Source organism: Orycteropus afer, unplaced genomic scaffold (assembly GCF_000298275.1).
Source record: "Orycteropus afer afer isolate SDZICR_OR568_19922 unplaced genomic scaffold, OryAfe1.0 scaffold00013, whole genome shotgun sequence".
In the NCBI taxonomy this organism is placed as follows: Eukaryota; Metazoa; Chordata; class Mammalia; order Tubulidentata; family Orycteropodidae; genus Orycteropus; species Orycteropus afer.
Window position 1 is genome coordinate 11,911,112 of NW_006921600.1, and position 16,605 is coordinate 11,927,716.

Consider the following 16,605-nt stretch of genomic DNA (forward strand, 5'->3'; position numbering starts at 1 on the left):
GGGCACCTCCCAGAACACTGTTTTGTGCCACTCCCAACAGAAATACTCCAGGTGGACAACTTCAGCAATCAGGAGCTCCTCAGTTGCTCATAGAAAATCCCACCTTGGAGTTTACAGAGACTTATGGGTAGAAAAGCCACACTAAATAATTTACTACACTACAGTACCTTATGGTCACATAAGGGCAATTCTGATTGGCCTCTAGCTCTTTCACTCTGATTAATGTCCTATTGGACACCTTGCTATCAGCTCTTCTGTCCCAATTGGACTCCTGTCCCACTCAAGATTCAGGAAGCACTTAAAGTGTGGTAGACTCTGTGTTAGGTCTGGGAACACACAGATGAATGATATTGTCCCTTCACTGTAACTGCCCATGTCTTCAATATCTTCAGGCTAAACATTGTGCTGTTGGAAATGGAGTCTCACGTGGAGTGCTGGTAGTGGGCCAAAATGCTTTCTAGTCTGCACACTGAGGTTTCCTTGCCTACTTTGATGAATAGATAGCAGTGTGCCTGCTCATGGGGCCCTAGAACCAGCCCTCTTTACTTGACCTGCAATAATCATTCATAGTAGAGATCAGTCAATTGACAAACACTTATTGAGTACCTACCACGTTTCAGGTACTAACGTAGGTCTTGGGACACAACAGGGAATAAGATCTACTTTCTTCCTTCACAAAGCTTAGAGTCTGTGGTAGGCAGACCAATAGGCCCTTAACATGTCCACATCCTAATGCTATATGATCCTGTGAATTTGTTATACTACATTTAGCATTTACAAAAAATTTGCTGTAAACTATGAACTTGGTGGCTTAGAATAACACAAACTTCTTATCTTACAGTTCTGGAGAGTAGAAGGCCCAAATGGGTATCAGGTAAAAATCAAGCTGAGTTACCTTTTGGAGGCTCTAAGGGAGAATCCGTTTTCTTTCCTTTCCCCCTTCTAGAGTCTTCTTAAGGCTGCCTGCATTCTTTGACTCACTAGCATTAACTTGTTAATCAACGGACATAATACGTTTCACGAACTTCCAAGACTATGGCCCTTAGACACCCTTCAGGTCAGGAATTGAACTCACCCTCATGGCTCAACTTTCAGCCAAATAAATGATAGACCTATAAAGTGAACAATAATACCAGAGAGGTATGCACTTATTAGAACAATCAATCAGATGTTTGTATTAGACAAATCTGCTGCAAAAGACCTCTTTCAAGTGATGAAGAGCAAAGATGTCTCCTTGAAGACTAAGATGTGTCTAACCAAGCCGTGTTATTTTCATTATTTTCAATTGCCTCTTATGCATGTGAGAGCTGGACGATGAGTAAGGAAGATTGAAGAAGAGTTGATGATTTTGAGTTGTGGTGTTGAAGAATACTGAAAGTACCACGAACTGCCAAAAGAACAAACAAATTTGTCCTGGAAGAAGTGCAGCTGGAATACTCCTTGGAAGCAAGAATGACCTACTTTGGTCATTTTGTCAGAAGGAACCATTCCCTGGAGAAGGATATCATGTTTGGTAAAGTGGAGGCTTCAACAAAAAAGGGGAAGACCCTCAACCAGATGGATTGACACAGTGGCTTCAATGATGGGCTCAGGTATAGCAAGGATCGTGAGATTGGCACGGGACTGGGCAGTGTGTTTCGTTCTGCTTTACATAGGGTTGCTATGAGTCGGAGACAACTTTACGGCACCTAACAACAGCAACAACAAGCAACTGACTTTAAAATAGGGAGATTATTTGGTGGGCCCAATGCAATCACAGCATCCTTAAATGTGGAAGAGGGAAACAGAAGATTCCATTTCAGAGTGAAAGACTATATTGGCCATTGCTGACTTTGAAGATGGAAGGGGACCATGAGTCAAAGAATGCAGGCAGCCTTTAGAAGACTCTAGAGGGGGAAAGGAAAGAAAACGGATTCTCCCTTAGAACCTCCAAAAGGTTAACTCAGCTTGATTTTTACCTGATGCCTATTTGGGCCTTCTGCTCTCCAGAACTGTAAGATAATAAGTTTGTGTTATTCTAAGGCACCAAGTTCATAGTTTACAGCAAATTTGTTCACAGCAACAATAGGAAACAATACAGAGTCCAACTGGGAAGATATAAATGAAAGAGAATATTACAGTTGCGTGTGATCTGTACTATTATAAGAGGTAGCAATGCTATGGTTGCACACACAAGGGACTTGCAGTGTAGTAAATTACTTAGTGTGGCTTTTCTACCCATAAGTCATTGTAAACTCAGTGGTGGAATAAGCAACTGAGGAACTCCTAATTGTAAATGTTATCCACCTGGGTTATTTCTGTTGGGCGTGGCACAATACAATGTTATGGGAGGTTCTCTCTCAGGTGCTTTGAGTTCTGATGCTATGATTGGCTAGTTTGCCCACTCTGCCAAGCTCAAAAGGAGGCCTCCTAGAGGCAGAACTCTCTCTCTGACTTCTGGTTGAGGAAGATGTGCTGCCAAAAGAGACACGTGCTCCTGAAAGAGACATGTGCTGCTGGGAAAGAGACACAAGAGACATGCACTGCTGAGTGAGACACCGAGGGACCAGCACTGTTGGAAAAGAGACTGTGAGCAACTGTTGGCTGAGGGATGGTGGGCTGGGAGAGAGACTGAGCATTTTTCCTGAACTTGAATTGTAGCCTGTGGTGCTTCCCTAATAAACCCCATAATCTGTGAGCTCTGTGTGGCCACTGCAGCAAATTATCGAACCCAGGAGAGAGGTGGTGGGTGTTTTGGGAGGAACAGTTGGTGAAAGGGCTGGAGGGAGGCAGCATGTCTGGCCTTGCAGTAATAGGCCTTGGGCTATTGATGGTGATTCTGCCTTCCTCTTGTGGGATTACAGGAGGTCAGAACATGTGGCCTCCTTGTCCTTTTAGCAGGCCTCTACCCTTTTCTTAGAGGTATGGTGCAAGGGAGTCCAGCAATGCTTCCTGGAGGAAGAGGACTTGCTACCTACAAAAAAATGGAAGGAATCAGGCAAGAAATCACTGTAATCATGTGAGAACACAGTGACCTGGCTCATTCAACATCCAATGAAGACATATGGCAGGGTACTAGGTTTGATGTCAGTGAAGCAAGTATGCAAAAGGCTACTCTAGGCAGGCTTCTCTGCCTGCAGTAGTTGACTATGAAATAAGAATTTGGCTACAATTTCTACAGCTTTCAAAAGGTAAAATGTGGACAAATAAATTGTGGCATATTCATATAATGGAATATAATACCTCAATTAAAAAAGTCAATAAAAATATTTTCACAGGAAAACAAAGGCACATGCCCTTTGACTCAGCAATTTTCAATGCTAAGACTTAATCCTCCACCTGTGCCTTCCCAGGAGTTCAAAGATGAATGTACAAGGAAGCTTGCTGTTGAACTGTTTCTAATAGTTAAAAAAAACTACAGATAACTTCAGTGTCCATAGACGTTTAGCTATGTTGTGAGCTATCCATGGTGTAACACTTCATGAAACTTATTTATTTTTTAAATTTATTTATTTATTTTATCATGATTAGAATGAAAGTTTACAGGGAAAATTGTTTTTCATCCCACAATTCAAACACATGTTGTTTTGTGACATTCATTGCAATCCTCACAGTGTAGCAGCCCTCTTTCCACTCCTCTCAGTATTTACCATTTCCCTTTGTCCTTCTTTCTTGTCCATTCCTGCCTTCTCAGCTTTAACCCTGGTCAAATCCTGTCCTTTTGATCTCATCTGGTTGATCGTTCTAATGAGTGCATACCTCTCTGGTATTATTGTTCACCTTATAGGCCTGTCTATCATTTATATGGGAGCTCTGGTAGCATAGTGGCTAAGACACTTGCCTGCTAACCAGACAGCTGGCGGTTCAAACCCACCAGCCACTCCTCGGAAGGAAGGTTGGGCAATCCTACTTCCGTAGTGATACTGCCTCGGAAACCCAAGGAGGGGTCGCTATGAGTCGGGGCCGACTCGACGGCACATAACAACAACAACAACATCATTTATATGGCTGAAAGTTGAGCCATGAGGGTGAGTTCAGTTCCCAGCCTGAAGGGTGTCTAAGGGCCATAGTTTTAGGGGTTCATGAAACATATTAAAAGGAAAAGACAGATCCATTGGCCTGATAAGTAGAATGACCATGAAACTTAGAAGGCAAACCAAGATACTTTTGAGAGTGAAGAAGGATCCTTTCGGCAATTATATTAGGACAAAGGGACCAGGACTATCCCAGGCAGCTGAAACATATGATCACACCACTGATAAAAGGGGACATTTTTAGTTTAAAAAAAAAAAAAAAAGCAGGATGTATAATGATATGTACAACATGATTTCATTTGTGTTTTGTTTTTAAAGGATACACTTTCATGGTTACTGACAGTTGCTGTTGAGTAGGTTCCAAACCCCATGTGTGCAGAGTACAACTGTGCCCCATAGAGTTTGCAATTGCCAGGCCTTTCTTCTGAAGTACTTCTGGGTGGGTTGGAATCACCAACTTTTCTGCTAATAGTAGAGCACCACCTAGAGACTCTGCTACATGGTTATATATGCATAAATGATTTTTTAAAAAAATAAGAATACATTTAGAAACTGCTTATTTTGGTCTTATCTGAGAGAGGAATAATTCCATATTAAGTATTTACATTCATTTAATACTCTGCATTGGGTCCTTAAATTACTTTTATAATAAAAATGCAAATTTGAACAGGTACATATATTACTTTCATAATAAAAATGTAGATTTTAAAAAGTCATGAAAAGCAAAATTGGCTATCATTTAGGAATTTGTGCCTTTCTTCCTCTGTTTCGTAACTCAGCTTCCTCACCATTCTCCTTCCTATCTATTCCAACCTCATCTCCTTACATATTATTGAGACTGAATCTCTACAGTTACAACAGGAAGTGATGGAAAAACAAAATACAATAAATAAGTGGATCAGAATCACATATGATAAAAAAAAAAAAAAGTCTCTATTTGTATAATTGTGATGATAATTAAAATACAGGCTATGATACAGCTTGGTCAACTGGCATGGTATAGTTCACTGATGTTCTGTTCTGCACCCTAGTTTGATGAGTAGCTTCTGGGGTCTTCAAAGCTTGCAAGTGGCTAAAATACAACAGTCAGTCTCATCTCATCTGGAGCAAAAGAGAAAGAAGAGAACCAAGACTCAGAGAAGAAATGAGTCTACAGGACTAAAAGTCTACATGAACCGTGGCCTCATTTACCCTGAGACCAGAAGAACTAAACGGTGGCTGGCTGCCACTAATGACAATTCTGATCAAGGCCATAATAGATGGATCCTCATAGAAGGGGAAAAAAATATGGAATAGAACTCAAATTCTTAAAAAGTCCAGACTTACTGGACTGATTGAGACTAGAGGACTCCTTGAAACTATCACCCAGAGATATTCCATAAACCTTGAACTGAAACTACCCCTTGAGGGTCACGTTGTAGCTGAATAACAGATTGGCTCATAAAATATAGAGTATTACCAATGAGTACCATTCACTTGTAAACAATCATCTATATGAGACCAAATGGTCAACAACTGCTCTAAAGCAAAACTGAAAGGGTAAAGGAGCAGGGACACCAGATTACTGGAAGCAAAATATACAGAACAGAATTAATGAGAATGTTAAAACATTGTGAAAAATGTAACTAATGTCTCTGAATAATACGTGCTGCTGTTGTTGTTAGGTGCCCATCAAGTCAGTTTTGACTCCTAGCAACCCTATGTACAAAAGAATGAAACACTGCCCAGACCTGTTACAACCTCACAATCATTGCCATACTTGAACCCATTGTTGCAGCTGCTATGTCAATCCATCTTGTGGAGGGTCTTCCCCTTTTCCCCTGACCCTCTACTTTACCCAGCATGATATTCTTCTCCAGGTTAAATAAGAACATAACCTGCTGTATAAGCTTTCACCAAAAACACAATAAGATATTATTTAACAAAAGGCAAAGTAGAGGCTAAATTTCCTTAGAAAGGTTTCTTTAGAATTGCAAGCTCTCCACTCAAATTGGAAGGAATGAAAACAAAATCTGCTGCCACTGAGTCAGTTTCAACTCATGGTGATCTCATGTATTTTCGGAGTGGAACCATGCTCCATAGTGCCTCAATGGCTCCAGTCTTATGGAAGTAGATACTAAGCCTTTCTTCTGTGGTGCCACTGGGTAGATTCGAACTGCCAACCATTGATGTCCACTTTTAGAAAAATATTTTTCCTTTATATTCTGCAAACTACTGCAGAATAATAAGTTCTTCCTCCCACCCTTTATTTCTTCCACACTGAAAGAAGCACATTTTTAAACTTTCCTCCTTTAAATGATAAGTCCCTTCCAAGAAAGGAAGAGTTCAATTTTAGGTCATTTGTCCACCCACTTCCTGAGCAAAGGTCACTTCCTTAGTACTTGTTATGGTCTCTGCCTGAAAGCAGGGAGAAAGAAACTGTTCTTTGGTTTGGCAGTTTGGTCAAATAGAGAAGTAGTTGATTGAAGACCTTTGTTTTTATGAATCCTTTACCATAGGACTTCTCTCCGGGGAAAAGGTGGGCATAGAAACACCCAGTTCAAAGGCTTGAGAGGGTGGAGGTAATTTGACTATTTCCCTGAACAGTGTTTTAATAGAGAGAACTGCTGCTGTCAAGACTCATTGTGTTCATGACCTTTCCATACACCTATGATCAGTTGTTTCTAGCTGTAGAAAGCTTTTCCTTCATAGTGAAAGGCCAGAGAGTAAGGGCCTAATAACACTTCTGAACACTAATAAACGGCTGAGCTAGGGTTTGACCAGGTGCAGTGCAGTGAATTGCTTAATATGGCCCTTCTAGCCATAGTCCTCCATTTTGTGATGTATTATAAATCCTAGCATCTATGCCGGAGTTATGGTCCCATTTTGGGGTGAATTATCTGTTGTATTGAAAAGGCAGTATTAGGGTGGGATGTATCTTGAGTCCTGCCTTGCTGGAAGGTGTGACTCAGTCACCACCCTTAGTTTCCTTGAGGGTATATATGGAATGTTCTGGAAAAATTTGCTCTCTTGCTCAGTCCTGCATTTGATTCCTCATCTCATCCCTGTACTTGAGACAGCAGCTGGTCATCTGGCCTGCTGATTTGGGTTTGCCAGCTTCTGCAACCACACCAGTAAGAAGAATCCTCCAGACCTACCTATAGACTTGGGATCTGCCAGCCTCCCAGCCTCATGCAGTGTAGTAAATTACTTAGTATGGCTTTTCTACCCATAAGTCATTGTAAACTCAGTGGTGGAATGAGCAACTGAGGAGCTCCTGATTGTAAATGTTATCCACCTGGGTTATTTCTGTTGGGCGTGGCATAACACAGTGTTATGGGAGGCTCACTCTCAAGTGCTTAGAATTCTGTTGTTATGGTTGGTTGGTTTGGTCACTCTGCCAAGCTCAAAAGGAGGCCTCCTAGAGGCAGAACTCTCTCTGACTGCTGGTTGAAGAAGACATGCTGCTGAAAGAGACACATGCTCCTGAGACATGCACTGCTGGGAAAGAGACACGAGAGACACACATTGCTGAGTGAGACACCGAGGGACACGCACTGCTGGGAGAGAGACTGTTGGCTGAGGGATGGTGGGCTGAGAGAGACTGAGCCTTCTTCCTGAACTTGAATTGTAGTCTGGTGCTTCCCTAACAAACCTCATAATCTGTGAGTTCTGTGTGGCCACTGCAGCAAATTATCAAACTCAGGAGAGAGGTGGTGGTGCTTTGGGAGGAACAGTTGGTGAAAGGGCTGGAGGGAGGCAGCATGTCTGGCCTTGCAGGAATAGGCCTTGAGCTATTGATGGTGATTCTGTCTTCCTCTTGTGGGATTACAGGAGGTCAGAACATGTGGCCTCCTTGTCCTTTTTGCACCCCACCACCACATGAGCCATTTCCTTGGCAGCTTGTGGGTTCTGTGAGATGTTACAGCAAAATATGGAGCTCTAAGAGAGGAGGGAGAGTACTGAGGGGAGGAGGAGGAATTGATGTTAGAGGTGATGGAGTGGCACAGCAGTTTGGAAAAGTTGGGCATTTGGGACATCTTTAACTTCTGTCTCATAGGGACCAGCCTTGTGCTGATCCTTCTAAAAGAAATTCAAGGTGGTTCAAAATGACATCTTTTTGTAGTTCCCAAGCTAATTCCCTTTAGCAGCTTAGTGCCTGAAAAACTAGGTGTAGCAGTTTGAAATAAGGATTCTGGTGCTCTGAACAGCTCATTAAGTCAGAGTACGTCAAACTCAGGGGAGTAGGATTAGAAAGGATAAAGTCACAGTCCAATTACCCAGAGGGGGAAAAAATAACAAAAACAGGGGAACCTGCCTTGCAGAGCACCAACCAGCAGGTGAGAAAGGCCATTGGAGACCCCTGGGGGAGTGGAGAGAACACACCACACCAGAGAACCTGTGGGCACTCCACAGATGTACCTTCAGCACCTGCTTTTATTGGTAAACTTGGGGCCTCAGAGTGGGAGCAGAGATTTCTCTGGCTTTGCTACCATGAAAGCCCATGAGCAGGAGAACATTAATGCTGCAAGTGGCTGGGCCCTGGGAGGGACTCCTGATGTGAATTGCAGATCGTGGTAGTTATCCTAGGTCAGCTTTTTGGCACAGAAGTGCTGGCACCTACTTTTATCAGTAAATGTGGGACCACTGGGTGCGAACAGACATTTCTCTGGCTCCAGCACCACAGAAACCTGAGCAAAGAGAACATTAACACCACAAGTGGGCAGGCCCTGGGAAGAATTCTCACAGCGGATCATGGAAAGGGGCAGTTATCTTAGGTCAGCTTTTTGGCATGGAGGGACCTCAAGCGCAGGGCTTTTGCATGTGTCTGAACCTGCAGAAAGTGGCAGCCCCCTAACAATTGGAGTCTTTGCTGAACTTGAGCTGTGGGCCTGTGAATAACAGTATAATGTCATCATTGACATTCTACTCAAAGCCCTAGAAACTGGTCCTGGCACTTTGGAGCTTTTCTTCATATTTTCTTCTCCTCGCTCTTTCTCCACCTCTACCCTCCCTCATCCAGTAGAAAAACCGCATTCAGCCACCATAATACCTGCCTTTATGACAAACAGAGACCTGCATCCACATTTCACACAGTGATTCCATCATCACAAAGAAAACTTCAGAGCAACTCAGCACACCTGAATTAATAGCCAAAAAAATAAAATAAACCAGCTCTACCTTTCAAAATATTAAATCATAAAACCAAGACAAAACAAATCAATACATAACTGACAGTTCAAGACAGCCTCAAAATGTCTAGGAAACAACAGACAACCTCAAATCAAACAAAAAAACAGGACAAGACATTAGAAGTAAAACCCCAAACAAAGGTCTTATTAAACATGGAGGAAGAGGAGGCAATAGAATTATCTGAGAAGGGATTCAGAAGGTATGTTTATAGAGCTCTACAAGAGCCTAAGGAAACCCCCAAACAGAAGCAAGGAGAACACAGACAGTTCCCTGGAAGAACTCAGGAAAATCTTTCAAGAACAAAATAAGAAGATTAATGTACAATCAGAACTCATATACAAAAACAGCACTTAGAAATCCAAAAGATGAATACCAAAATTACAGAATTACACAATACAGTGGAAGCACAAAGGAGTAGGATAGAACTGGCAGAAGAATGCATTTCCCAAATCCCTGGACACCAGCCTGTATGAAGAAAAATCAGAACAAAGATTTTAGAGAAATGAAGAGAACCTAACAGTTATATGAGATGATGTGAAAAGAAACAACATATGTCTCACTGGAATTCCACAACAAGAAGAGGTGGAAAAAAAACACCAAGAAAATTGTGAAAGATCTACTAACAGAAAACTTGCCACATATCATGAAGGAAGAAAAGATATTTTCCCAAGAAGCTCATAGAACCCCATACAGGATAGATCCCAAGAGAAAAACACAGAGGCATATCATAATCAAACTCTCCAAAACTAAAGACAAAAAAAGAATCTTGCAAGCTGCCTGGGACAAAATAAGTATTACTTATAACAATCAAACAGTTAGGCTTGAGCTCCAATTACTCAGCAGAAACCACGCAGGCAAGGAGGCAATGGGACAGCATATATAAAACACTAAAGGAAAAGAACTTTCAACCAAGAATCCTATATCCAGCCAAATTGTCCATCAATATGAGGGCAAAATCAAGGCATTCTTAGACAAGCAGAAATTAAGGGATTTTGTGAAAGCCAGACCAACCCTACAAGAAATGCTTAACAAAGTCCTTCCAAAAGAGAACCCACAACAGAGATCAGCAAAATCAGGATACATGACATCAACATTAAAACCAAATCAGAAATAGAAACTAAGACCATGAATAGAAAATAAGAGCATAAAACACAATACACTAAAAATCAAGGAAGCCAATCTGCACATGACAACAGCAACTAACCTAATAGAGGGAATAAAACTTCTAGGTACAGACTTCCAAATGGAGAGGAAAACAAGACAGTGTCCTCATAGAAAACACTGTTCTAAAAATGTAGAGACAATAATTCACTCCAAGGTAACTACAGAGAAAATCAACAATCCCCCTAAGCAAATCCAGAAGGAAGGAAAACATGGGTTTAATAAGCACAAAACCAACAACAAAGAAGAAAAGAGAGGAAGCACTTGACAACAAAGTAAACTTAGCACAGAAAAGTATATGGACCAAGGAAATTCCAACAACACTATTAAAAAAAAAAAATAGAATGACAGCAATCAATTCATTCATACCTATCACTAATTACACTCAATGTGAACGGACCAAATGCACCAATCAAGAGAAAGAGCATGTCAGACTGGATAAGAAAAGAAGACCCATAGATATGCTGCCTACAAGAGACCCTCCTCAGACACAAAGATAAAACCAAATTAAGAGTTAAGGGGTGGAAAAAATATACCAAGCCAACAGTAATCAAAAAAGAGCAGGAGTGGTAATATTAATTTCTGATAAAATAGACTTTATGGTGAAAAACAACATAAGAGACAAAGAAGGACACTATATGATGGTGAGTCAATTGACAAAGATGTTATGATAATAAATATTTATGCATCCAATGAAAGTGCTCCAAAATATGTTAAGCAAATATTAATTGAATTAAAAGGGACAATACACAATTCTACAATAGTAGTACGAGACTTTAACACACAACTTTCAAGGAGGGACAGATCAACTAGAAAATAACTCAACAAAGATACAGAGGAACTCAGCAACACAATCAACCAACTCGACCTCATAGACATCTACAGAGCATTCCACCCAACAAAAGCATAATTCACAGTCTTCTCCAGTGCACATGGATCCTTCTCCAGAATAGATCATATGTTGGGACATAAAACAAGCCTCAGTAAATTCAAAAATATTGAAATACTACAAAGCATCTTCTTGGACCACAATGCTATAAAATTAGAAATTAATAATAGGAAGATCAAAGAAAAAACATCAAACATGGAAGTTGAATAATTCACTGCTCAAAAACTACTGGGTAATAGAAGAAATAAAAAGTGAAATAAAAAAATTCCTAGGAACTACTGAAAATGAAGACACATCATACCAAAACCTATGGGACACAGCAAAAGCAGTACTCAGAGGTCAGTTTATAGCAATAAATGCATACATCAAAAAAGAGGAAAGAAACAAAATCAACACTCTAACTCAACAACTCCAACAAGTAGAAAAAGAACAACAAAAGAATCCTACAGTATCTAGAAGTAAGGAAATAATAAAGATCAGAGCAGAGATCAATGAAACAGAAAACAAACAAAAAAAAAATAGAGAAAATAAACAAAACAAAAAGCTGGTTCTCAAAAAGATTAACAAAATTGACAAACCATTGGCAAATCTAACAAAAGAAAACAAAGAGAATATTCAAATCTCAAGAACAGTAAATGAAAATGCTGTCATCACAACAGAACCAACTGAAATAAAAAAGATACTGATGGAATATTATGAAAAGCTATATTCCAACAGATTTGAGAACCTAGAAGAGATGGACAAGTTTCTAGAATCACAAGACCTACCTAAACTATCCCACTCAGATAGAATACTTGAACAGACCTATAACAAAAGAAGAAATTGAACACATCATAAAAAAAAAAAAAAAATTAAATTAAAAAAACCCACAAAGAAAAGTCCTGCCCCTGATGGCTTCACTGGAGAATTTTACCAAATATTCAGTGAAGAGTTGACACCTATACTACTCAAGCTATTCCAGAACACAGAAAAAGATGGAATACTCCCAAACTCATTTTCTGAAGCAAGCATAACACTAATACCAAAACCAGGGAAAGACACCACTAAAAAGTAAAACTACAGACCAATATCCCTCATGAACATAGATGCAACAATCTTCAGCAAAATCCTAGCCAACAGAATCCAACAACATATCAAAAAAATAATACAACCTGACCAAGTGGGATTCATACCAGGTATGCAAGTGTGGTTCAACATCAGAAAAACAATCAATATAATCCACCACATAAACAAAACAAAAGAAAAGAACCATATGATTATATCAGTCAATGCAGAAAAGACATTTGATAAAATCCAACGCTTGTTCTTGTTCAGAAAATAGGGATGGAAGGGAAATTCCTCAACATAATAAAAGGCATATATACAAAGCCAACAGCCAACATCATTATTAATGGAGAAAGACTCACAGCATTCCCATTACAAATGGAAACCACACAGGGATGCCCTCTATCACCACTTCTATTTAACATTGTATTGGAAGTCCTGGCCAGAGAAATAAGGCAAGAAAGAGAAATAAAAGGCATCCAAATTGGCAAAGAGAAAGTAAAACTATCTCCATTTGAGGACAATGTGATCCTGCTCATAGAAAACCCAAGAGCCTCAACAAAAAAAATTACTGGAACTAATAGAAAGGTTTAGCAAAATGGCAGGATACAAGGTCAAGATACAAAAATCAGTTGGATTCCTCTACATCAACAAAGAGTCCTCTGATAAAGAAATAAAGGCAAGAATGCTGTTTACAATAGCTACTAAAAAGATAAAATATCTAGGAATAAACCTTACCAGAGACACAAAAGACCTATACAAAGAAAACTAAAAACAGTATTACAAGAGGCAACAAGGGCACTACATAAATGGTAGAGCCTACCTTGTTCATGGATAGGTAGACTGAATATTGTGAAAATGTCAATACTACCTAAAGCAATCTACACATTTAATGCAATCCTGATCCAGATACCAACAAAATTTTTTAAGGACATGGAGAAACAAATTACTAACTTCATATGGAAAAGAAAGCGACCTTGGATCAGCAGAGCACTTCTGAAGAAGAACATAGTGGGAGGTCTCACACTCCCAGATCTTAAAACCTACTATACAGTCACAGTAGTCAAAACAGCATGGATTGGTATAGTGATAGACAGATAGACCAATGGAACAGAATCGGAAGTCCAGATATAGACCTATCCATCTATGGACAGCTGATCTTTGACAAAGGTCCAAATCCCATTAAATGGGGAAAAGACAACCTCTTTTACAAATGGTGTTGGCAAAACTGGACATCCATCTGTAGAAAAATGAAACAAGACCCATACCTCACCCCACACACAAATACAAACTCAGGCTGGATCAAAGACTTAAATGTAAAACCCAAAACTATAAAATTTATCAAAGATAAAATAGGGACAAATCTGGGAGCCCTAATTTATGGCATAAATAGACTATCAAGCATAACCCAGAATGCACAGGATGTAGAAGAGAAGCTAGATGACTGAAACCTTTTAAAAATTAAATTCTTATGCACATAAAAAGACTTTGTCAAAAGGGTAAAAAGAGAAGCTACAGATTGGGAGAAAATATTTGCCTATGACATATCTGATAAAGGACTTATCTCCAAAATCTATAGAAAACTTCCACACCACAACACCAAAAAGACAAACAACCCAATTCAGAAATGGGCAAAATATTTGAACAGACACTTCACCAAAGACGATATGCTAGTGGCCAACAAATACATGAGGAATTGCTCACGATCATTAGTCATTAGAGAGATGCAAATCAAAACAACAAAGAAATATCATCTCACTCCAGCAGTAACAGCAAAGTTCAACAGGTCAGAAAATAACAAATGCTGGCGAGGTTGCGGAGAGATTGGAACTCTTGTACACTGCTGGTGGGATTGTAAAATGGTACAACCATTGTGGCATACAGTATGGCATTTCTTTAAAAAACTGAAAAGATAAATATTATTTGACCCAGCAATTCCATTACTAAGAATATATCCTAAAGAGGTGAGAGATAGCTCATGAACAGACATATGTATGCCTATGCTCTTTGCAGCACAATTCACCATAGCATAGAGATGGAAACAACCTAAATGCCCATCAGTGGATGAGTGGATAACCAAATTATGGTACATTCAAACAATGGAATACTATGTTACATTAAAGAACAATGAGGGATACGCAAATCATCTCACAATGTGGATAAGCCTGGAGGACATTATGCTGAGTGAAATAAGTCAATCACAGAAGGACAAGTACTGTATGAGCCCATTACTGTAAAAGGACAAAGAATGGTGTGCTTGGGAAAGGGAATTCATTTTGTAGGTTGCCGGGGTGGAGAAGGAAGGGGAGGGATTAATTTCGGGCTAGTTGGGGTCGCCATGCTGACATGAGTAAGGGGAGAGATGTATGGAAAGAGTCTGTGACCACCATGATAACATTAGGAAAACGGAGGACACTAAATTATGCACATAGGAGATAGAAGACAGATGCTAATACCAACCAGTGTGCTCACAATAATGCAGTACCATTAACACCAAACACCAGGCTACAGATAAACACATAAACACCTGAGAGGATCAGATGGGGGTCAGGAGTATACACTAGACCAAGGATAGATTCAGTGGAGGCTAATCTTGCACAGATACCAGTGATACAAAATACCTGCAATCCTTACGGAAACAATAGAAGACAGGCACAGAGTAATCCCTCACAGACACCCAGACTCTGTGGGAGAGAGATCCAACGGATCTACCATTTCAGGACCATAGCACTGGGAGACACCAGACTCAATTGGCCCAACAAAATACATAAAAGCCTTGTTCCTCATCCTACATCGGTGAGTAGTGACTGGGGTCTTAAAAGCTTTTAAGCGGCCATCTAAGATGCAGCTAATGGTCTCCTAGCATTGGAAGTGAAGAAGAGTCCAAAAAAACAAGGAAATTTGGAAGCAATCAGCCCTAGGACACGATGGCCCTTGAGACCAGAAGAACTAGATGGTGCCTGGCTACCAATGCCAACCACTCAGGAAAGGATCAAATCTAGAGATCCTGGATAGAGTGGGAGGAAAAACATGGATCAAAATCCAAAAACTCAATAATGACCAGAATTACTGGTCGGATGGTCTGCTGAGACCCCCAATACTATGGTCCTGGGATACATTCTGGGCCTGTAAAAAAGCTCATTCCCAACAGCTGGCTCTCAGCCCAATAGTAAACAAGATGTACATGCAGACCACTCAACCCAGGAGGAAGCACCCACATACTCTGTGGAAATGCATCCCTTGGAACCACTGACCACGAGGCACCAGAGGGGTAACATTCACATGGAGGAAATGCAGGACAAACAGGAGTGCATAACTATGAGGGGCAAGGTTGGGTGGTTACTGGACAGGGAGGGGAGGAAACTGGGTTAGGGTTGGACGTGGTAAACTGGGAGTGAAACTAAATGTACACGTAATGTTGAGTGTAAAAAAACTCTTAAAATAAAAAATTAAAAAGAAAGAAAGAAATTCAAGCACGAAAGAAATTCAAGGTTTGTTTGTCTCAAAAGCCTGTGAGTTCTCCATAATCTAGCCCATCCCTAGATCATCCTCTCTTCTCATTATGGGAACTCAGCGACCACTTCAGGCAGGACTTTCTCAGCCCATAAGTATTCTTGCTCCTTCAGCCCTCCAGATTGTTCTGTGATCTCTCTACACCCCACTTCCACTCTCCCATGCTGCTTAGGCCTATTGTTGTTAGCTGCTGTTGGGTTGAGTTGAGCAGAGTTGAGTGTAGTTGGCCCTGACTCCTGGTGACCGATGTACAACGGAACCATATGCTGCCCAGTCCTGGTTCATCCTCGTGATTATTTGGGGATCCATTACAATACATAGGTTTTTCATTGGCTGATTTTTGGAAGTCAGTCTCTAGGCTTCCTAGTCTGTCTCAGCCTGAAAGTTCAACTGAAACCCGTTCAGCATCATAACAACCTACAAGCTTCCAGTGACAGACAAGTAATGGCTGTTCATGAAATGCATTGGCCAGGGATTGAACCCGGGTCTCCAACATGTGTTTGCTGTTAGGTGCTGTTGAGTCAGTTCCAACTCATAGTGACCCTGTGTACAATAGAATAAAACACTGCTCAGACCTGCATCATCCTCAAAATCATTGCTGTGTTTGAGCCCATTGTTGTAGCCACTATGTCAATCCATCTTGCTGAGGGTCTTCTTCATTTTTACTAACCCACTATTTTATGAAGCATGATGTCTGTCTCCAGGGACTGGTCTCTCTTGATAACCTGTCCAAAGTCTATGACACAAAGACTCACCATGCTCACTTCTTTTTTTTTTTTTTTTTCTCCTGTTTCTTTCATTCTTTTTTTTTTT